Consider the following 22,683-nt stretch of genomic DNA (forward strand, 5'->3'; position numbering starts at 1 on the left):
TATCATTTTGGACAAATTATGGTTTTGGACAATTGAACTGAATTAGCAAACTAGCTGCACGGTGGCTTTGCAGTTAGCACAGCTGCATCACAGCACCAGGGACCCAGGTGTGATTTCAGCCTCTGTGTGGAGTTTGCACATTCTTCCCGTGTCTGTGTGGGTTTCTGCCAGCTCATCACCTAATTGGCTCACTTCAGAGGGCTGCTTCAAATGTTTTTGTGGAAACAGGCGTAAGGGCAGTACATCCCTATGCCTCCCATATTTGGGTAGGTTTCTACCAGCTACGTTTGAAAATGACTAAGTGTAACATACATGTTTACACAGTGCAATGTGAAACATTTTTTCCACCCTCTTGTGCTAAGACTTAGTGTAGCACTCTTGCCTTTGAGTCAGAATGTTGAGAGTTCAAATGCTCCAGTTTCCTGCCACTGTCCAAAGATGTGCAGGTTAGATGGACTGGCCATGGTAAATTTCCCATAGTGTCCTGGGATGTGCAGGCTAGGTGGATTAATCATGGGAAATGCAGGGTTACAGGGATTGGGCAGGATGTTGGGTCTGGTTGGGATGCTCTTCCGAGGGTTGGTGTGAACACGATTGGCCAAATGGCCTGCTTGCATACTGTAGGGATTCTATGACACATGCACAACTTGTATCCGATTTGGTTCTAATAAAATTTTATCATCCAAAAATCAGAATACTTTTCCGTGAGCTGTAGTCAGAAGCAAAACTAAAGCTGACACATGAATACTAATCACCGGGAAGATGGAGATTACTGTATCATTAAGATAATAGCTAAAGAAATATTCAAACTTTGTGGAAATCTGACACTATGCAACAAAAGGAAACTCATACATCTTACAAATTCAAAAACAAAATATGTTTGTTAAGTAAATTCCTGTAACATAACAAACCTATTGGATTTCATTTATTTTGCTCAAAGTACTTTACAATTCCATAGCTTTCACAAATGATCCACATATTTGATTACTCCAGACTCAGAAATTCTTTTTAAACAGGCACTTTGCCTTATTTCAACAGACAGCTATTTGTATTTCTTTTTCATGAAGAACCCTCATCTTCCATGCGTGTCAGTTGCTATGGTAGTCTATAAATAGAAAATGGATCAAATGAATCAGTCTGGTTGAAAATAAATAACCCTTCTAATAAAAGTGACAGCAAGAATGTATTGTCTGCATTACTAACTTTAAGTAATATGAAACACTTATAAAAATGTTACCTCATAATGAAAACCAATATCATAATTTAATGTCAAATAAGGCCTAAATCTACAAAAGCAGCTTCTGTTGCATATTAGCGTTTGACTAAATTCCTGCTTCATTTGAGTAACATGTGCGATGAATTGCCAGTGAAAATAACAGTCAACGTTTCAGGTCTGGTCTCAATCCTTTGATAACCATGCTCAGGCAAAATGGGGTTTCTCCCAGAAGCAAAATCACACTTTCCTTCACTCAACATCACTGCTTGTCGGCTAAATGGCTAACTTCCGATGGCTGGTTCAAACGTCGCTATGGAAACAGGCATAAGGGCAGTACATCCCCATACCTCCCATATTTTAGGTAGATTTCTACCAGCAAATGACTAAGTGTAACATATATGTTTACACAGTGCAACATGAAACATATTTTCCACCCTCTTATGCTAAGACTTAGTGTAGCAATCTTGCCTTTGAGTCAGAATGTTGAGAGCTCAAATACTACTCCTGAAACTTCAGGGCAGCATCTAGGCTGAAAATACAGAGCAGTGCTGAGAAGGTGCCACATTGTTAAGAGCACTCTCTTTTGGAAATGATGTTCAGTTGATACCCTGAATATTTTCTGAAAAGATTGCAAAAGATCTTGCAACACTACTACAAGAAGAACGGGGGATTTTTCTCCTGCGTTCAGGACATTTATCCTTCAACCAGTAATATTGGAATAAATTTTACAACTAATCTAATTACATTGCAGCAGTTAGTGATAGCTTGCAGTGCAGAAATTACCTGTGGCATATCCAACATCACAACAGTGACACCGGTTCAAGCGTACGTAATAGTTGTAAAATGACACATCTTTCTTTTAAATTTTAAATGGTTCAATATACTTCACATACGACAATAGATGTGCAGTAACAATATTATGGAGACAAACAGTCCAGGATTGAAGCTTCCCTGAGCATCCTCGTCTTTAAAACAGAAGACTGATTTCTTGCGAGCAAACTTTAATCTTTCTTTCACTAAGTGACCTTTTTGTAGCTCAATATATATGTGTGTTGAATGAGCAGGTTGCTCAGGTATTTTTTAAAATGGGTGATACTATGGACTGAACCTTCACTCTTTGGCTGAGCTGTAATGATGTTTTTTCGGCGGGGATTTCTGCTGCAAGGCCTAGTGAGTTTTCTCATCATATCTTGCCAAACATGCCTCATTCACTACCTGCCGCATCTCTCAAGTATGCCTCTAGACCCAGCTGAGCCTGTGCCATTCCCAGAAAAACTCACCAATCCTTGGATATCCTGGAATTTACTGATATCCCTTGCACCCACATCTTTAAATGCCCATTGTGCAGTTGATTGATATTTGGCCAGACACTTCAGACAGGGACATTGACACTTCATTCTGTAGCTAAGGACCTGAAGGTCCTGCTGGACTGGACGGTGCTGTGGTGCAACTTCCCCTTCCTTCGGGAATTGGAAATATTAGAGCTCATGGAGTTCGAAATAACACATATGTATGGATAAAAGATTGATTGATGGACAAGAAGTGAAGATTAGGCAAAAACAGAACATTTTCAAGCTGGTAGGTTGTGACTAATAGTATGCTGCAAGAATTAGTGTTGGGAACTCAGGTATTTACAATCTGTATTAATGACTTAGATGATATAGCAGAGAGTAATGTTCTAAGTTTTCTGATAATATTAACACTGAAGGAAAAATAGGTTGTAAAGAAATATAGACAGATGAGGAGATTTATAAAATCACGAGGGGCATGGATAGGATGAGGAGCCAAGGTCTTTTTCCCAGGCTATGGGAGTCCAAAACTAGAGGACAAAGGTTTAAGGTCAGAAGGGAAAGATTTCAAAAGGAGCTGAGGGGTTACTTTTTCACTCAGAGGGTTATGTGTGTATGGAAGGAGCTGTAGAGGGAGTGGATAAACATGAGGTGTTACATTACCCCTAGCTAGTTACCCTCCCACATGCAAGTTGTCCCCTTTCCCACCAATTTCAACCATCTGTCAGCTTTGCCTACTCCCTCCTCCCCTATCTCCTGCCCAAGACTCCCTTCACTCCAGCCCTCAGGGCAAGACTTACACGCTTAATGATATGGTTCTGGAGAGTATTCCAAAGAAAGAGACCTTGAGGTGCAGGTTCATATTTCTTTGAAAGTGCATTTGTAGGTAGATAAAGTAGTGAAGAAAGCATTTGGTACATTGGCTTTCTTAGTCAGTGCATTGAGTATAGGAGTTAGGATGTTATGTTGCAGCTGTACAGGACATTGGTTCAGCCACTTTTGAAATAGATTCTCGTCTCCCTGCTATAGGAAAGATGTTGTAAAACCTGAAAGGGTTCAAAAAGATTCACAAGAATGTTGCCAGGGTTGGAGAGTTTGAGCAATAGGGAGAGACAGAATGGGCCGGGGCTGTTTTCCTTGGAGCATCGGAGGCTGAAGGGATGACCTTATAGAGGTTTATAAAATCATGAGGGGCATAGATATGGAGAATCAACAAGGTCTTTTCCCTGGGGTGGGGGAGTCCAAAACTAGAGGTTTCGGGTGAGAGGGGAACGATTTAAAAAGGGACCTAAGGGGCAACGTGTTCACGCAGAGGGTGGCGTGTGCATGGCATGCACTGCCAGAGGAGGTGAAGGAGGATGTTCAATTACAACATTTAAAAGGCATCTAAATGGGTATATGAATAGGAGAGTTTAGAGGGATATAGGCTAAATGCTGGTAAAGGGGACTAGGCCAGATTGGGATATCTGGTCGGTACAGTTGAGTTGGACCAAAGGTTGTGGCTCTGTGTCGTATGACTCTATGACTCTTTGACTCTAAGAAGGCAGATGACATATAGCGTAGGTAAGTGTAGGATTACTCATTTTCATAATAAAAGAAGAATAGAACATCTTTTGAAAGATATGAAACATGGAAATATTGATGCTCAGAGAAATATGAGTGTGCTTGTACAAGTGACCCAGAAACTTAGCATGTTGTCACAGTTATTAGGAAGGAAAATAGAAGTCAGCTTTTATTGCTAGGACATTGAAAAACAAAAATAAAGTAGCCAGGTGACAATTGTACCAAGTTTTGATGAGACGATATCTGGAAAACTTTGTGTAATTCTTGTCTCTGTCTTTAAAGAAGAAAATACTTGCACTGGAAGCAATGTAGGGATGGTTCACGAATTAGGTTCATAGCTTCAATAGATTTCATGATGAAAAGTTGAATAACCTGGGTCCTTCTCCTCTGGAATTTAAAAAAAAGAGATAATTTCATGGAATGTACATGATTCTGAAGAAACTTGACAGAATTGACATGAGGAGATCATTTCCACTAGTCAGGGAATCTAAAGCACAGCGACACAGTATTAAGATAATGAACTAATCATTTATAACTGAGATGAGGAGTAATTCCCATACTCAGGGGTTTGTGATTCTTTGAAATCTCCTTAGTTGTGAGTGTTCCCCGTTAGTCAGAGGTTTTTTTAAATCATTCATGAGATAAGGGTGTCACTGGCTAAGCAAGCATTTATTGTTTGATCTCTAACTGCCCATAGGGTAGTTTAAAAATCAACCACATTGCTGTAGGTCTAGAGTCACATGCAGACCTGACCAGGTAAGGATGGCAATTATCTACTCTAAAGGACTTCAGTGAATCAGATAGGTTTTTCTAACAATTGACAATTAATTCATGGTTATCATTAGGTTCTTAACTCCAGACTTTACCAGGGTCTCACGATTAATTGTCCAGTTTTATACCACTAGGTTATTGCCTCCCCTTTTAGGTTTTCAGGGAATCAATGGATATTTGGAGAGGATGATGTTGTGCTATGTCTCACAGTCAATAAGTCAGTGTATCTTCAAGCGATGCAAAATGTCATGATATCTTGAAGAGATGTAGTATTCTTTTAAAAGACATGCTCATGATATTGCCACTGTGACCCAAGGGTATGAAGATTGCAAGCTCCATCTTAAGTTGGATCACATGAAGCATGACGTGCTACTAGAAGCATGCTCTTCTGCTTTAAATGAATAGCTTAATACTACCCTATACATTAACATGCCTGTGAATGTAGCAATTGTACATAATAAACAACTGTATTAAATGTCTGTTGGATCCTTCACATCCACACTGTCCATGTCTAGTTTCTCAAGTTACAAGGAATAACATTAGTATTGTCTTATCCCTGCTGAAGGCAAGGTCACATCAGGCAAGAAAATGAAGCTAATGTCCAAGTTAATCATTAGTGTATTGTTGGGATTGATTAAATGGATAATATAATCCATACTGCAACTATTTCTTCTGATATTTATTGTTGCACTACATACTCCAACTCTTATATAATCACGGTTTTCTGCCTTCTCTACTTCAGGACAAAGTGATTTACAATAGAAGGAAACAGAACATAACAGAACCAGTAGGAGACAAGGACACCTGTATTACTTTAGCCTTATATAGGAGATGGCTCTTTACTGGGTTGCAATGGGAATGGTGGGTATCTATACTGGAATAATGGTATGCACCTGTCTATAATCTCTTCTCAACCCATGGTTTATCTTCATTCTGCTGCCTAGCACAATGAGCAATCTGCTATTGGTATGCCTGAAAATCTCTTCTTTCCCATTCTATCCCATTCCTTCACAATCGTCCACCTCTGACATTTTAAGAACATAAGGCTGTAAGACATAGGAGTGGAAGCAAGGCCATTCTGCCCATTGAGTCCTCTCCACCATTTAATCATGGCTGATGGGCATTTCGTTTCCACTTACCCGCACTCTCCCCGTAGCCCTTACCTCCCTGCGAGATCAAATATTTCTCAAACTCTGCCTTGAGACCCAAAGTCCTGGCCTCCACTGTGCTCCGTGGCAATGATTTCCACAGGCTCACCACTCTCTGGCTGAAGAAATGTCTTCTCATTTCCATTTTAAATTCACCCCTCTAATTTTAAGGCTGTGCCCACGGGTCCCAGTCTCTCCATCTATTGGAAACAACTTCCCAGCATCCATCCTTTCTAAATCATGCATTATCTTGTAAGTTTCTATTAGATCACCCCTCAACTTTCTAAACTCTAATGAATACAATCCCAGGATCCTCAGCCGATCATCATATGCTAGGCCTACCATTCCAGGGATCATCCGTGTTAATCTCCGCTGGACACTCTCCAGTGCCAGTATGTCCTTCCTAAGGTGTGGGGCCCAAAACTGGACACAGTATTCTAAATGGGGCCTAACTAGAGCTTTATAAAGTCTCAGAAGCACGTTGCTGCTTTTATATTCCAACCCTCTTACAACATTACATTTACTTTCTTAATCACGGATTCAATCTGCAAATCAACCTTTAGAAAATCCTGGACTAGCGTTCCCACATCACTTTGTATTTTGGCTTTATGAATTTTCTCACTGTTTGAAAAATAGCCCATGCCTGTATTCTTTTTTCCAAAGTGCAAGACCTCGGATTTGCTCACGTTGAATTTCATCAGCCATTTCCTGGACCATACTCCTAAACTAAGTCTTTCTGCAGCCTCCCCACCTCCTCAGTACTACATGCCTGTCCGCCTAACTTCGTATTATTGGCGAACTTCGCCAGAATGCCCCCAGTCCCTTTATCCAGATCATTAATATATAGAGTGAACAGCCACGGCCCCAACATTGAACCCTGCGGGGCACCCCACTTGTCACCAGCTGCCATTCCAAAAAAGAACCTTTTATCCCAAATCTCTGTCTTCTGTCAGACAGCCAATCCTCAATCCATGCCAGTAGCTCACCACGAACACCATGGGTCCTCACCTAACTCAGTAGCCTCCCATGAGGCACCTTTTCAAAGGTCTTTTGGAAGTCTAGATAGATAACGTCCACTGGGTTTCCCTGGTCTAACCTAGTTGTTACCTCTTCAAAGAATCCTGACAGGTTTGTCAGGCACAACCTTCCCTTACTAAATCTATGCTGATTTGTTCTAATCCAATTCTGCACTTCCAAGAATTTAGAAATTTCATCCTTAGTGATGGATTCTCGAATTTCACCTACAACAGAGGCTCGGCTAATCGGCCTGTAATTTTCCATCTTTTGTCTTGATCCTTTCTTGAACAAGAGGGTTACAACAGTGATTTTCCAATCAATTGGGACTTTCCCTGACTCCAGTGACTTTTGAAAGATCACAGTCAGTGCCTCCGCTGTTTCCTCAGCCACCTCTCTCAGAACTCTAGGATGTAGCCCATTGGGTAAAAACAATGACTGCAGATGCTGGAAACCAATTCTGGACTAGAGTGGTGCCGGAAAAGCACAGCAGCCAGGAGATTTATCAATTTTTAGACCATTTAGCTTTTTTAGCACTTACTCTTTTGTAATGGCTACCTTACTCAACTCTGCCCCGACTCTTCTTAATTGTTGGGATATTACACATGTGAAGACTGACCACAAAGTACTTATTAAGTTCTTCAGCTATTTCCTTATCTCCTAGCACTAGCCTTCCAGCATCAATTTGCAGTGGCCCAATTTCTACTTTTGCCTTTTGTGTATTGAAAGAAACTTTTACTATCATTTCTAATATTACTGGCTAGTTTACCTTCATGTTTGATCCTCTCCTTCCTTATTTTTCTCTTTGTTATCCTCTGTTTTTGTAGTCTTCCCAATCTTCTGATTTCCCAGTGCTCTTGGCCACTTTATAGACTCTCTCTTTGTCTTTAAGACATTTCCTGACTTCCTTTGTCAGCCATGGCTGTCTAACCCCTCCCCGGATAATCGTTCTTTGGGATGAACCTCTGTACTGTGTCCTCAATTACACCCAGAAACTCCTGCCATTGTTGTTCTACTGTCTTTCCCGCTAGGCTCTGCTTCTAGTCGATTTTCATAAGTTCTTCTCTTATGCCCCTGTAATTGCCTTTATTTAACTGTAATGCCATCACATCTGAATTTGCCTTCTCTCGTTCAAACCACAGAGTGAACTCTCCCATATTATGATTGCTGTTTTTGTTTCAGATACCCAAGAGCTGTCATCTGTCCAGCTGCAGGAGCCCTGGAAGGAGGGAGACATAATTAACTGAAGAGACAGCTTCAGTTAAACCAATGCTTGCTGTCACCAGCTCAGACACTTTCACACATGTTGGATTCAGTGTGACATGGAGTGCAGAACATAGAGGGGCACAAATGGGCTGCAGTGATGGCAAGGTGAAAGGAACGTCTGTTTGTTGAATCACCTGGACGTGGAGAGGTTGGTGGTGGGGGGTGGGGGGTGGGTGGGAGGGGGAGAGGAGGACTTCAACAGATAATGGAATGTACGTTGAGTTGCTGGGTACATTGATTAGCTGGGCAGAGGGAATTGCATGGCTCTCTCAATAACCTCTCCTCCATTTCACTGTAGTACCGCATACCCAGAGGCACTGTCACTGCAGCCTTTTCCTGGACAGGTCACTTATTCTTCTACTCCTGGTGAATTTACAGCAATGCTGTCTGGCAAATGCAGGGTGAAATAACTCTACAGAGGCTGGTATACCATCACCAAGTTACTTTTTATTTACACATGAACAGTCCTTGGCTATAGTACTGCCTTGTACAGTGTCAGGCACCAGAATGTCAGTATCTCTGACACTCAGCCAAGGGCTCCCTGATTGACCCTGATGAACAGTCCTAATCAGGGAACTTGTCAGGTCCAGTTAGCTGACCTCATTACACACTACACAAAGATGTAACAAAACAACTCCAGTAGTGTTTTTGAACACCTTGCAATTGCAAAACAATTTCCACAAATATGACTTACAAGCGAGGTGTTTGGACCTTTAAAGGATGCAGGGTCCTTCTTCTGCATCAAAGCTTCTTTTTAGAGAGTGGACAAAGCAAATGCTGTCAGGAGTGGTCAAAGGTTAAAATCCTGGCATCATATCAACGGACAGGGTCATGTGATGGCAACATTAAGCCAAGTCAATGTGTCATAGAGGAGGCAGCTGTGTGGGGCGATATCACTGCACAATGCAGCACACAGGTAGCACTGGTATGGGAGGAGCCTACCCTGGAGGAAGTCAAGGAGGCCTTCATGGCTGCATTATTGAAGTTCCACTCTAATTTTCCTCTCAAAATGGCCCGTACTGTAAATGCCAGGCCTCTGGTCAAATGTATAACTGTGCACAGTGATGGGAACGCTTTCTGTTTCTAAGTGTCCCACTTTTGTCTTTGCTCAATGGCACCTATAGAGTTTGGACATGAAATTTGAATGACATTGAATAATTGAGTGTGGAAACCTTGGAACTCCAATTTGAATTCTGGCTCAACCACTTCAGCAGATTGGTAATTTACCTCTGACATCCTATCTGTTTAAAAGCAGCCAATTCGACAGAGATAAAATTGTGGTTACCTGAAACGGTTACAGCTGTCTCAAGATGATAATTTTCACCCCGAAGGAATCAAGGACTTATGTTTATACCATTCTCCAGAAAATCTACAAAGTGCATACCGTCTAGTTAATTATACTTCAAGTGAAGCCACTGTAAATGGATTACTTCATATCTTTGTCTGAGAAGAAATGTGGTCAACAAAGCAAACAGAATTTATAAGAGAAATAAATTTGTTCATTCATAACTCCTATGGAGCAATCGCATAACAAATGTATGAAAGCCAAGCAAACTAAAAACTGCATAAACCCCACTCTAAAAGAGTTTTCACATAGAATATACAACAACAAGTACATTTAAATAACCCTACAATACTGTAAAATTGAAGCGCTGAAGCTCAATCAAACCAAATCTGACATTATGTCTCATAAACCATGATAATATATTGTAACAGAGATTCTTGCCTTGGATATTTATGACTTATTCTTTGCAAGAATAAACTATCAACATCACTCAATTTGTTTATGGTATCAAAAAGATTTCACACAGTCAGACTTTCTATTAAAATACAAATGCCAGCAAATAAACACCTCTGAGGATTTCTATTTAATGTGTCAGTGAGTTCATCTAGATTTCACATTTTCAGAGAAACCTCATTCACATTCTACTCCAGTAACTGAAGCTCAGTGGTTGAAGTCTATTTTAAGAGAGGTCATTCTACAAATAGACTGGGGCTATATTTTGAGAACATGCAGTCATTGTTGCTGCTGTACTATGGATGTCATTTATACTTGAATGAAATATATATTACTTCATCGAGGTAGTACTATTCAGTATTTGGTGATTTAAATACAATACGTAGATGCTTTCTTCTGTGCAATGCATAACATCCAGCTAATCCCTAAATTACATGATGTGTGGGAACTTGATAAATAACCAGAACATATTTCAATTCTATTCTCTATTTAATTACAAATAGCTACCTGTATTTCCATAAATGGAAATGGAAAGCTTTAACAGTTTTATTGCAGCATTTTTTTTTGGTTTGATCAGCAAAGAGATTATTTATGGCTTGCTGGGTAGGCATTTTAAAAGCGTGGAGTGGTGATTTTTGTAGCTCATTTGGGACATTATGTTCAAAGTACCTATACAACATATATAGCAACATCATATTAATTATTTATTAATGTAGATAGCACATTTGCTGAGGTATATTTCTCCATGTACAGAATTTAGTTATGACAATAAATACTTTCTTAATGACTACACAAAATGACAGAGCATTTTCAATGACAGCTGCAACATTTCCATGAGGAATCAGTACAAAGCTGAGACAAATGTAAATAGTTGTTCAGATAGAAAACATCTCTTAAAATTTCAACAAATTTAGTAGATTTGTAATAAGTTATTTTGTTCTCTTTTGCTGGAAAATCAAATAATTAATTTGTATGGTTTAGAAACATTGGAAAATAAACAGAGAAAGTAATTTCATACAGTTTATTAAGCATTGGCACTGTAATATTCAGACAGCTGAATTTTAAGGCAATGCGGTCTAGAAAGGTCTTTTCCCTGGGTTAGGGGAGTCCAGAATTAGAGGACATAGGTTTAGGGTGAGAGGGGAAAGATTTAAAAGGGACCTAAGGGGCAACTTCTTCATGCAGAGGGTGATGCATGTGTGGAATAAGCTGCCAGAGGAAGTGGTGGAGGCTGGTACAATGACAATGTTTAAAAGGCAGCTGGATGGGTATATGAATAGGAAGAGCTTCGAGGGATATGGGCTAAATACTGGCAAATGGGGTTAGGATATCTGGTTGGCTTGGATGGGTTGGATTGAAGGGTTTGTTTCCGTGTTGTACATCTCTATGACTCTAAATGTGATGGGAGCATGCCCTTTCAGAATTTTTACATGCAAAATTGCACCCTATCTTTGAATGTGACAGCAGGGCTTACATAATTATTAGGCATCACAATGTTAAGTCAGAAAAAGAGATGTTTCGCATCCCCATCAAAAAGAGGCATGAGGCTCTCAACACGTGTAAGGAGGGAATCCAATGCCAATTTCAGGTCCTGTTTGTAAAATTGGCTGGCTAGTCTGTATGTGGTCCAATATTAATGAGTGAGTTCTGATGAAGAGTCACTGGACTCAAAATATTAACTCTGCTTTGTTCTCGCAGATGCTGCCAGACCGGTTGAATTTCACCAGTGATTTCTGTTTTCGTTTCAGAGCTCTGGCATTCACAGTTCTTTGTTTGATATTAATAGTTAGCCTCGGTGTAAACCAACTTCTGTGCATAACTCATGAACTGGCAAAGTATTTTGTTTAGAATAAAACTTCATGCTCCAACAAGTACTCAGTCTATTGCAACCCAAAAATAGAATGGTTTGTTGTACAATTGTGCTTTGTGACCCATTGATTATATCAGCAACCTTTATATGGAACAATGATGAATACAGACACACCAGGATGACAGAGACGATAAGCTTATTTGTAGAGAAATCTTGTACTCTATAAAATCTATTTATATTCTGACAATATCTGCATGGAATCCCATTTAAAACTGGATTTAGCACAACCATCACAAGACATTAATATTTACTTTGCCTAAGTAATTTTAATTAATTAGATGATGCTCTGTTGATGCAATCTCTGCTCAGATTTAACTGATATTTATTATAAATATTCTTTGGGAAATTATAAATCAAATGTACTTCTTATTTTAAGTGTCTTTATACTTTGCAACCAAACCCTTGATGCCATTATCAGTAAGGAAAAGAAGTGCTAGAGTATGCTACAGTGAGAACAAAAGAGACACCATCAAAGTTGTTGCATCTCAGTATATTAAATACTTACCAAAACACTGTAGTGTATATATTGTAGTGTATTGGTAATATTGTAGTGTATTGGTAATATTGTAGTGTATTGGTAAGTCGAACAGTTTCTATTCTCACAGTGTTTTAGGATTTAGTTCACTATTTGTAGAATGCTTTCAAAATTATTTTTTTCTTACATTCTTTATTTTTCTCATGTTTATATCGAGTCTATCCTTTATGGCTGTTACTTAGAGTCATAGAGTCATAGAAATGTACAGCATGGAAACAGACCCTTCGGTCCAACCCGTCCATGCTGACCAGATATCCCAACCCAATCTAGTCCCACCTGCCAGCACCTGGCCCATATCCCTCCAAACCCGTCCTATTCATATACCCATCCAAATGCCTCTTAAATGTTGCAATTGTACCAGCCTCCACCACTTCCTCTGGCAGCTCAGAAAAAGTTGCCCCTTAGGTCTCTTGTATATCTTTCCCCTCTCACCCTAAAACTATGCCCTCTAGTTCTGGACTCCCCAACCCCAGGGAAAAGACTTTGCCTATTTACCCTATCCATGCCCCTCATAATTTTGTAAACCTCAATAAGGTCACCCCTCAGTCTCCGACACTCCAGGGAAAATAGCCCCAGACTCTTCAGCCTCTTCCTATAGCTCAAATCCTCCAACCCTGGCAACATCCTTGTAAATCTTTTCTGAACCCTTTCAAGTTTCACAACATCTTTATAATAGGAAGGAGACCAGAATTGCATGCAATATTCTAACAGTGGCCTAACCAATGTCCTGTACGGCCGCAACATGACCTCCCAACTCCAGTACTCAATACTCTGCCCAATAAAGGAAAGCATACCAAATGCCTTCTTCACTATCCTAACTACCTGTGATTCCAGTTTCAAGGAGCTTCTTATTTCAGGGGATTGTTTATTTTGCACTGTAATCTATCAACTAACAAGAACTTACAAATTCTAAATTATTGTTGTTTGGTGAACTGATCGTCTCTTATTGTGTGAACATACATGACTTATTGAGTTAATAGTTATTGTGTTCTATCCAGTCATTTGTTGTGTGTGTTTTTGACATTTTAATTTTAAATGTCAGTATATTAAAGCAAGATATATTCACAAATATATATACTGTGGGAGGTGAAAGTCAAGTCACCACACAAGGAGAAAACTGTTTTGCTGAGAATTGTAAACAGTAGGAAAATCAATATCAATCGATCAATTTCCCATCATAATCAATAAATCCTGCACTTCTATTATGTTGGGAAATCTCTGATCTCTTCTGTCTGCCAGCAGAGAAACAGAGAAAGATGGTGGAAAATTCAACTTGTGTAGCCCAACGTGTTCAAGATACAAGAGCCCAGAACCCCAACAGTGCCAGCCAGATCACTTGTTATCTTACACAATCACTAACGCAGGCCTGCTCTGCTTCTATTGCAGATGGATGGAGCAGGACAGTGTGGCACCATTCAGTATCAAATGCTGATTTGGTACACATCTTAGTTTGACAGGTCATGTTCTTGGGCATTCTCAAAGAAATATATATTGAACATAGCAGAATGGTGCAGCAGGTGTGTGCTGGGCTGATAACCCAGAGGTTGCTGGATTTAAACTGTCCTCTGCTACTTAAAAATGAGGTGGCACAGTGGCTCAGTAGTTAGCACTGCTGCCTCACCGGGCCAGGGATCTGTGTTCAATTCCACTCTTAGGTGACTATCTGTGAGGAGTTTCCACAATCTCTCCGTGTCTACATGGATCCCATCTGGGTGCATTAGTTTCCTGCCATTGTCCAAAGATGTGCCGTTTAGCTGAACTGGCTGAGCCAAGTTATTTGTAGTATCTAGGGATGTGTAGGTTAGGTGGATTAACCATAGGAAATGCAGGGTTACAGGGATAGGATAGGGGGGTCATACTGGGTGAGATGCTTTTTGGAGGGTTGGTGTGGGCCAAATGGCCTCTTTCTGCACTGTTGGGAGTTTTTGATCTATGAACTGCATGAGGGACCAACATGGTAGATGTCAAAGGAGTTAAATCAGCACAGTAATTCCAGGTGAGCTGCTTTGGATTTTATTTTCCATTATAGAATGAGTGTTGTTGTCAGGGAGGCTAGAAAAGAGGAGTCTTCAGATGCAAGATTTTCTCAAACTGCTTTAGATTTTAGCATCTCTTCATGAGCGGCTGGCAACAGGAAGGGAACTGGTGCAATGGCCATGGTGGGACCATGCATGCTATTGTCCTGCAAGAGAACAGCTGCAAAGAGTGTAGGGCTGGCTGTTGAGCCCTTGGAAATATTAATCCTCAAAGACCCAGTAGCATGAGCAAAATGAGTCTGTTATTCTTACAGAAAGGTTAATGAAATTTCTATTCCAAATATACATAGGCAAGGTGCAATAAAAAATGTAAATCTTGTATCGTGCAATAAGCTTATCCGTTTTATAAAATACTTTCAAAGAAAAATACTTACTGATTTCCTTATTAGCTTATTCCTTATATGAACACTTTCAATCTGTAGCAACACCAGAGCAATTACATTTTCATTCTTGATTTTTGGACAGGTAAGTCACTGATAAGGACCTCAAGTGATAAGCAACAAAGCTTATGACTCAAATACGCAAGAAAAGCTTTTCTATAATGCGCAGAATTTTCACAAACCAGTCATGAAACCCATCACTAGCAAATGCTCTTGGTAATGTTGAAAAGAGTTTCCAGACAGAACAGATTGTTGGAGAGCATACCATAGCCACTCCCTATTGTTAAATTCATTTTTGTTAAATTAATTAGACCCTTTGAACAATACTTAATTTGGCTTTTGAATACCGACTTCGATTTCTCAAATGGGCATCCTAATGAGAGACTTTTCGATATCCTGAGTGGAATATCCTCAGTTAAGAACACCCCAGAGACTGAGGCCATCGGAGTTTATCTATTTTCTTCAGCAAGGCTTTCAGAGTCTGTTATATATTCATGTGTAATTGTCACATTCATATCTTTACCATTATATCTTAATAAAATAGGTGGATACTGGGGGCCAGGTTGACTCTTGTGTATAAGATCCCTCCTTTATTACAATTAAATACCTATCAACCTTTGGTTACTGTTTTAATCACCCTTTAAACTGTCGCTACATTCTTTTCTTCTGAGATCCACTTTCAAAAGTTCCCTTCATTTTTAATGAGCCTCTCTATAATAGTCAAATTATTCAAAAACTATTTACAAATAGAAGGAAAATGTACAAGACATATATTTCAATAATAGGAATAAAAATAAAAATATACATTTATTTGGAATCTGTCCAGCGAGAAGGGAGTATTTTCATGTTATTAGTTTTTAGAAAACAAATGTATTTTTTCCAAAGAAAAACATTTTAAAAATTTAAAGCGTACTTTTGTATGAACTATCGTCTTGAAAAAGCCACACAAGACTCTTTTACTTAGTGATTGAAGTGTCAAAATGGTCAGAGGTGAAGAGAATGGAATAATATTTTAGAAGTATTGTATGCTTGTGTCATTGCACTGCAGTCTATCGGTGTCAGATACAGGAGCCTGGTAGTCTGAATACAACCATTTCTTAAACAGAAGCTGGGTGTAAAGCAAAGCATTTTGTTCATCAAAGAATCATACAGTACAGCCCATTCACTCTCCTACGTACATTAGTCCCACTGTTTCTCATGAGGCCAATAGCCTCAAATGTTATGACAGTTCAAGTGCTCATCCAAATGCTTTTCAAAGGTTGTGAGGTTGCCCAATTCAACTACCCTCCCTTGCACCAACCACCCTCATGTTTATAGTCTTTTATGTAATAATTGTGTAGCTATACAGGTATTTCTTTTCTCATTTCAGAACAAAAATGGTCACTTTACAGAGATGCTTTACTCTGTCTCCTTTATTTTGCAACTATTTATGTAAAATTTGATGCTTAGGGCCATATTTCAGCCATTGTTGGTCAATGTTTGTTGTTTCTTAAAAAATATTAGTCCATGAAAGCTGGAAAATGGGACTAGATCAGATTGGGGTTCCTGGTTGGTGCGGATGAATTGTACTGAAGGGTCTGATTCTGTGCTGCATGACTCCATGATTCTATGAAAGGTCTCAGTGTAACAAACAGATTTAGGAAGTTAAGATTTGATTGAATATACTTACCACTATCATAATGGGGTCCATTGGTGGTTTCTTTTGCACAGTCCATTAGAATCCTAATTTGAGCTCACCTATAACAGGATGTGTGTGTGTGTGTGCCCTCACACATGTTATTATCCACTCACACCACACCCTTCCAGCCGTACCCCATCCTGGCTGCAGCCCGTTTGAGTCTGGAGGCTTACTGGTACACATCCTACTTTTATAGTCATCTTCTAATAAGCACACAATGCCAGCATCTGAGCTTGTGGCTGTGTGGGTTGGCTCCAGTGATAAGAGTTTCTGCATCAGATGTGTGCTCTTGATTGCAGCCTTTCTGCAGTAACTGCACTGGCTGACCAGGCAGCAGTTGCTCAGGTTTGATTGCACACTGCAATCATGTTGATGAGTGGTTGTGTCCTGTTTACCTCAATTTGACTAGGTGTTGGGCAACTGTCCATCTCAATTCTCCCACTTGAAAATCCAGTTTTTAGTCTGGTAATTCATGAAGGTCCAGGTGAAGTTTTAATGTACTGAGAGTGAGCTTTGGTCAGGGTTGGAAAGAGGTTAATTAAGGGATATTTTGTTTAAGTAAGATAACTCAGTAATGTGAGGGAATGTAGAATAATAATCTTTTTATATTATTTCAGCATGGATGGCTATGTAGTAGCTTAACTGTGCGCATCTAACGTCATCTTATAATATATAAATATCCAATTATCAAATTTAGAGGCTGTTATACCTGGGTTATTCTGTAATCTAGTTCAAAATTGAGCAACATAGACATAGATTGAAAGCAATGATAAAAAGAGTGCTTAGGAGAGTGACTACTTGACTGTGCCCACAATGCTATTTAAAGCAAAATCTTAAATATCCCATCTACAGGTAAGCTTTAATAATCCCAAATGGGAATACCACATGCACTTGCTTTACAGATTTTGAGAAAGATTGTGGGTCATAGACTTAATCTTTGGGCAAGCACCTTGCACGAAAATCAATCATGGCCCTTAGTTCCTGGTCGATACACAGGATAGAGTTATTTGCTATGACAGGACACTCTGTCTTTGTGTGACTGTGGGTATGGGTTGCTGGCTCAGGTAATTAGATTAGATCTGAAAATATGTTGCTAGAAAAGCGCAGCAGGTCAGGCAGCATCCAAGGAGCATGAGAATCGATGTTTCGGGTATGAGCCCTTCTTCAGGAATGAGGAAAGTGTGCCAAGCAGGCTAAGGTAAAAGGTAGGGAGGAGGGACTTGGGGAAGGGGTGTTTGGAAATGCGATAGGTGGAAGGAGGTTAAGGTGAGGGTGATAAGGTGGGGGTGATAGGCCGGAGTGGGGGTGGGGGCGGAGAGGTCAGGAAGAAGATTGTAAGTTAGGAAGGTGGTGCTGAGTTCAAGGGTTGGGACTGAGACAAGGTGGGGGGAGGGGAAATGAGGAAACTGGAGAAATCTGAGTTCATCCCCTGTGGTTGGAGGGTTCCTAGGTGGAAGATGAGGCGCTCTTCCGCCAGCCGTCGTGTTGCTATGGTCTGGCGATGGAGGAGTCCAAGGACCTGCATGTCCTTGGTGGAGTGGGAGGGGGAGTTGAAGTGTTGAGCCACGGGGTGGTTGGGTTGGTTGGTCCGGGTGTCCCAGAGGTGTTCTCTGAAACATTCCGCAAGTAGGAGGCCTGTCTCCCCAGTATAGAGGAGGCCACATCGGATGCAGCGGATGCAGTAAATGATGTGTGTGGAGGTGCAGGTGAATTTGTGGCGGATATGGAAGAATCCCTTGGGGCCTTGGAGGGAAGTAAGGGGGGAGGTGTGGGCGCAAGTTTTGCATTTCTTGCGGTTGCAGGGGAAGGTGCCGGGAGTGGAGGTTGGGTTGGTGGGGGGTGTGGACCTGACGAGGGAGACACGGAGGGAATGGTCTTTTCAGAATGCTGATAGGTGAGGGGAGCTCATGCCCGAAACGTCGATTCTCCTGCTCCTTGGATGCTGTCTGACCTGCTGTGCTTTTCCAGCAACACATTTTCAGCTCTGATCTCCAGCATCTGCAGTCCTCACTTTCTCCTAATTAGATTAGATTCCCTACAGTGTGGAAACAGGCCCTTCAACCCAACAAGTCCCCATCCAGCCTCTAAAGAGTAAACCACTCAGACTCAGACCAGACCCATTCGCTGGACTGTAATGATACAGAATCCTTGACCCTATCTGCTCCATATACCTGCCTGACCATATTCAAATCATTGGCCTAATATTGGACGATCCTCTTAGCTTATTGTCAGGTACCCTTTGACTGAAGACACTCCGTCTTGTCTTAATTGAAGACTACTTCCCTTAGCCTTTGAGACATGGCCAATTTGGTTGATGTACATCCAGTGTGTTTGTCATGCAAGCTGCTGGGACATGCTGAAGGCGTGACATTGGTGTAGCATGATGCCACATAGCAAGATATCCAGCCTTAAACTGATCACTGCTCACAAATGAGAGTAAGGTGCCTGGCTCTATGTTCGTGTTAAGAGGCAAGGCAGGATAGAAGTACAGTGTGCCTCTATGGTCTGAATGTGGATGCAATATGCAAAAAGGCAAAGTAAGGTGCAGATGCTATGAACATCTAAGTAGATGCAGAGTGACTGAGTGCTAGGATAGCAAGAGAAGAGTCTGAGATGTACCTTGCTGCAGTCCATGAGATGGGTGCCAGTCTCTGTGTGCAAGGTGAACTGGCAGTGGCATTACAATTCAAGGAGATGGTCTGTTCTAAGATGGAGCATTCTATTTGAGTTAGAGACATGCCAGGTTGATGAAATGAGGCTGGTGCATGACCAATTCCAACCACCATAAATGGAGTTGCAGGTGCTTATACTGTCCATGGACCATCCCTGAGGTTTAAGGGTACTGCTGGCCAAGATGGATGCTCAGAGGAGGAAAACACCAGGCTGCTGCCTCCAGGTACTCCCTTGGACTTTCACATTGGGAATTGTCACCATCCAGTTTCTCTCTGCAATGTGGGTAACTAGAGATGGGCAAGAAATGTGGCCAGCTAGCACCACCCACATCCTACACAGAAATTTTTAAAAAAGAATAGCCAACTGTATATAAACTAAGTGAGAATAGGTAATAATGTGTGTAAATTGGCTTCTAGTCACTTCCTAGCAAGGTTCTTGCCTCACAGTGGGGTGGAAAAATTAAACTTTCTTTCTTGAAGCCAAAAACCTTATTTTTCTAATCTCACCATCATTTCCCAATGACTTGTCATTGCTGGTATCAATCAGAGGATAGTGGCAAAAACAAGGTATCATGAACAGGAACTGGAATCACACAGTGTTCTGACTGCCAGTGCAACATGGTGGTCAATGGTGCAAATATGGCTGCTTAAGCAACACCTTTAGAAATTGTCACTTCCTCTAAATGTCCCACAGCTGAAGATTGGGATGTGAAGGTGTTTAACCATTTGCCTTTGTAGCTCAGACCTTTGAGTATAGGAATTGGGACGTCAGGTTATACAAGACATTGGTGAGGCCTCTTCTGGAATATTTGTACAGTTCTGGTCACCCTGTTATAGTATCATAGAGATGTACAGCACAGAAACAGACCCTTCAGTCCAACTCATCCATGCTGACCAGATATCCTAAATTAATCTAGTCCCATTTGCCAGCACGTGGCCCATTTTACTTTATATATTTCCTATTCATTTACCTATCCAGATCCTTTTAAATGTTGGAATTGTACCAGCATCCAAGACTTCCTCTGGCAACTCATTTCATACATGCACCACCCTTTGCATGACAAAATTGTCCCTTAGGTCTCTTTTAAATTTTTCTCCTCTCATCTTAAACCAATGCCCTCTACTTTTGGACTCCCCCACCCCAGGGAAAGGACCTTGTCTATTTACCCTATCCATGCCCCTCATGATTTTGTAAACCTCTGTTACATTATCCTTCAGCCTGCAACCCTCCAGGAAAACAGCCCTAACCTATTCAGCCCCTCCCTCTAGCTCAAATCCTCCAATTATAGGAAGGATATTATTAAACTGGAGTAGGGTCAGAAAACATTTATCAGGATGTTGCTGGGAATGGCACGTTTGAAGTATAAAAATAGATTGGAAACACTGGGACTTTTTCCTTGGAATGTGGAAGGTTGAGAGGTGACCTTACTGAGGTTTATAAAATCATGAAGGGCATAGATAAGGTGATTGACAAGGGTCTTTTCCCTTGGGTGTGGGAGTTCAAAACCAGGGGGCATATTTTAAGGTGAAAGGAGAAAGATTTAAAAAGAACATGATGGGCTGCTGTTTTACACAGAGAGTGGTTTGTGTGTGGAATGAACTGCCAGAGAAAGTTGAGGATGCAGGTACAATGTTTGAAAGACATTTGGCTAAGTACACGAATAGAAAAGCTTTGGAGGGATATGAGCCATGTGCAGGCTGGTGAGATCAATTTAGTTTGGCAAAATGGTTGACGTGGACTGGTTGGACGGAAGGGCCAGTTTTCATGCTGTATGACTGTAAAAATACCTTCCTGACCTGCTCTTTCAGTGTACTTACAGATACATGAAATGTCTCTGACTGCATGCCTTTGAATTACTGATTTGGAAATTTGAAGAAGTATTTGGAGGCAGTTCTTCATATATGAACAGATCAAATGCTTAAATGAGGAAGTGTAGTAAGTGACGATTCATTAGGGTAAGAAGATGAGTCACGGAATGTAGGGAATGCCCAGGAGCGTTGATTTGACTGTTCTGTGGCTCTAAATACCTCTCCTAAACGCAGGCTATGTGTAGGGTAACCCTGAAGAAAACCACAAACCTGTGGAACAAATGACTGTCATAAGATTAGGAATTAAAAATAAAAATTGCAGTCATGGTAAGAGTTTCTGTAAACAGGAGATTATTCAAATACTATACGGTTGCAACCGAGAGATCTGACTAAAATGTTGGTGTTGACTCTGAGTCAGATGTTTACAAGTTTAAGCTCGTTTCCAGACTCTTGGGTATTCAATAGAGGTTGACATTTCAGAGTGGTGGTGAGCAAGTGCTGCATTGTCTTTTAGATGGAGCCTTAAACTGTCGGTCTCCTCAGGTGAACTATCTCAAGGAAAGCAATTAGGATTCTTCTCAGTGACCTGACCGATATTGGTGCTGCCTGAACTGCTGTGCTTTTCCAGCACCACTCTAATCTAAAATTTGGTTTCCAGCATCTGCAGTCCTTGTTTTTGCCCAATATTTGTCCCTCAACCAACTTTAAAAGAGTACGGTTTCTAATCATATTTCTCATTCCTATTTCCATAATTCTCATTTCTGGAGACCTTTGAATGCTTTTAAGGCAAAGATAGATAAATGTTTGAACAGTAAAGGCTTTAAGGATTATGGAGAGTGGGTGGGTAAGTGGAGCTGAGTCCACAAAAAGATCAGCCATGATCTTATTGAATGCTGGAGCAGGCTCAATGGGTCAGATAGCCTACTCCTGCTCCTATTTTTTATGTTCTTATGTTCTTTCTGTGGGTAAATGAGCTGCTGCCTATCCAACATCATCTAGAAGTTGTGGTTCAGACTGGAGCTAAGTCATAGGAAGGACCAGATGAAGATCCGTCAAAAGAGAGTTTGGGAATTAGAGAATAGTTTTAAGATGATAGGCCATCAAAATTAATAACTCTAGGCTGCTGTTCATACATTGAGCTTGTCAATATAGGAATAGCAAGATAAGGCCAATGAACGTGTGGATGGAGATGGCTCATATTCCAGGAAAGTTGGCCTGAATTTCACATTTCAAGAAGTGTTGTGCTGGAAAAGCACAGCTGGTCAGGCAGCATCCGAGGAGCAGGAGAGTCAACGTTTCAAGCATAAGCTCTTCATCAGGAATCTCCTGCTCCTCAGATGCTGCCTGACCGGCTGTGGTTTTCCAGCACCACACTTTTTGACTCTGATTTCCAGCATCTGCAGTCCTCACTTTCTGCTGAATGTCACATTTGTACATTTAGAAATTGGACATTTCAAGGTGGGGTGTGGTGTGGTGTTTATGAAGAGTTCTTCTCTGCGAGTTCGTTGAGTTATCTCACACACATCTCTGCTGGTCACCTCAAAATGCGGCCATTACGCCCCTATACTGCTGCACTCGCACTCAGTGGAGGAACTTGCTGCAACCGTGACCTTCCAAGATTTCTGCAGCCAGTGCCATATTTAATGTCTGGCTGTGCACCAAATGCTGAAAGCCATGTACACGTAGTGAGAGGGAATC

The 22,683-nt window shown here is 40.9% G+C and overlaps 1 long non-coding RNA gene across 2 annotated transcripts in view; it reads right to left on the reverse strand.

Moving 5' to 3' along the window:
* Window positions 1-922: 922 nt before the first annotated feature.
* The window catches only part of LOC148149556 (uncharacterized), a 63,662-nt gene continuing 41,901 nt past the window's right edge, over window positions 923-22,683 (reverse strand). Inside the window, exons 3-4 of one of the 2 annotated variants that reach the window (XR_015757588.1) lie at window positions 4,291-4,455; window positions 923-1,105 (exon numbers count right to left, since the gene is read on the reverse strand). This is a non-coding gene — a long non-coding RNA (uncharacterized LOC148149556). Of the gene's footprint in view, window positions 1,106-4,229; window positions 4,456-22,683 lie in introns of those variants that run through there. The other variant, XR_015757587.1, reaches the window with a different exon arrangement.

This window comes from Chiloscyllium plagiosum, unplaced genomic scaffold, assembly GCF_037043375.1.
Source record: "Chiloscyllium plagiosum isolate Xiang-an unplaced genomic scaffold, Cpla_swu_hap1 HiC_scaffold_7, whole genome shotgun sequence".
Classification (NCBI taxonomy): Eukaryota; Metazoa; Chordata; class Chondrichthyes; order Orectolobiformes; family Hemiscylliidae; genus Chiloscyllium; species Chiloscyllium plagiosum.